Here is a 2036-nt window from a genome sequence, read left to right on the forward strand (position 1 = left end):
AATGCAACAGGTATTAGTTAAAGACGTGGTGGTAATCACCTTGCAGTATGTGTCAATCAATACCTTACACTATAAATTTACATGTTTATAAGGTGTTCATAGCAGCAATATCCACAATAGCTAAACTGTGGAAAGAGCCAAGATGCCCTTCAACAGATGAACGGATAAAGAACATGTGGCCCATATATACAATGGAATATCCATAGTGAGCCGTCAGAAAGGATGAATACTCAACTTTTACATCCACATGAATGGGACTGAAGATTATGCTGAGTGAAAAAAGTCAAGCAGAGAGATCCAATCATCATATGGTTTCACTTATTTGTGGAACATAAGGAGTAACATGGGGCACATTAGGAGAAGGAAAGGAAAAAGTGAAGGAGGGAATCAGAGAAACAAATAGACACTATGGACTCTGAGAAACAAACTGAAGGTTTTGGGGGACTGGTGGAGGGTGAACCTGGTGATGGGTATTCAGGGGGGCATGCACTGCATGGAGCACCGGGTGTTACCTGCAAACAACAATCATGGAACAGTCCATCAAACACTAGTGATGTACTGTATGGTCACTAACATAACACAGTAAAAAAAATCCAGGTCTCAAGAGTGACAATTTCTCTTCTACACACTAGAACAAACTAGCATGATGATTTTTTTTTAAGTGAACACTGGATGTTCTATGTAACTGATAAATAGCTAAGCTCTACATCTGAAATGAATGATGTACTACATGTTGGTTAATTGAATTTGAATTTTTTAAAGGACATTTTATTAGTAAAAACAAGTTTTCAAAATAGATACTACACTTAAAATTTTTTTTAATTGGGCGCCTGGGTGGCTCGGTGGGTTGAGCCGCTGCCTTCGGCTCGGGTCATGATCTCGGGGTCCTGGGATCGAGTCCCGCGTCGGGCTTTCTGCTCAGCGGGGAGCCTGCTTCCTCCTCTCTGTCTCTGCCTGCCTCTCTGCCTACTTGTGATCTCTCTCTGTCAAATAAATAAATAAAATCTTTAAAAAAATTTTTTCTTTAATTATATGAAGTTTAGAAAGGACTGGGTAATATGGAAGACTTCGGAAATCACTGCTAAGATTTCCTCTGGCAGGTATGGTTGTCTTTCTTTATCTAGATATTTCTTAACATCTTCTCACCCTAAGGAAAGGACAAGACCCAACTGTTTGGAGGGAAAAGCCAACTGGTGGTTGAGGATCTAACCCACAGCTCCTCTCCATCTCTCCTGAAGGCACAGCCTGACACGCTGACTTGAGTGAGGGGACTGGAGTCCCAACAGGGCAGATATGTCTCCTGGTCCCAGAACAAAGGAATCTGTCTCTGCCGGTGTTCTCATGTTCGCCCTCACTAGAAACCTGGATCAGTGTAAAATCCTTTCCCAATAATGAATTCCTTGGCGATGATTTTCAGTATCTTCTGAAACCTTTTTCTGCCTTTGAGTGAGCACCTCATTTTATGAATGATATTTGCATTTTCCCCAGGAAGGAGTTTCAGGAAGTTTTGGTGGCCCAGACCAGCCCTCATTACATATTTTTCAATTGAGGTGAAATTCACAAATAACATTAACTATGTTGAAATGTATGATAAAATGTAGAATTTTAAAAGCTAATGTACCCTGGATTTCTGCATTTTACTATGAAGTATCAAGATACGGGTTTTATTTTTAAATATGTGTCCACTACCATTTAAATGGTCTTTCCTCATCTGTGGAAAATGCTCAACTACTTACCTCTTACGCTGTTGGCAGACAACGTTATCAGGTCTTTCTTCCTGACATGCTACCTGTGACCTTGGTCGTCTTCATTCTACCTCAAGTGCCTGAAATTTCCTTTTCTGGTCTAGATATTCCACTTTCTGGAAAAATTCTTCAATATTCTGTTCTAGCTTCCTGTTTAGCTTTTCATTTTTATCTTTTTTTTAAGGTTTTGCTTATTTACTTGACAGACAGAGATAATAAGTAGGCAGAGAGGCAGGCAGGGAGAGGAGAAAGCAGGCTCCATGCTCAGCAGGGAGCCCAATGTGGGGCTCG

Source organism: Mustela nigripes, chromosome 17 (assembly GCF_022355385.1).
Source record: "Mustela nigripes isolate SB6536 chromosome 17, MUSNIG.SB6536, whole genome shotgun sequence".
Classification (NCBI taxonomy): domain Eukaryota; kingdom Metazoa; phylum Chordata; class Mammalia; order Carnivora; family Mustelidae; genus Mustela; species Mustela nigripes.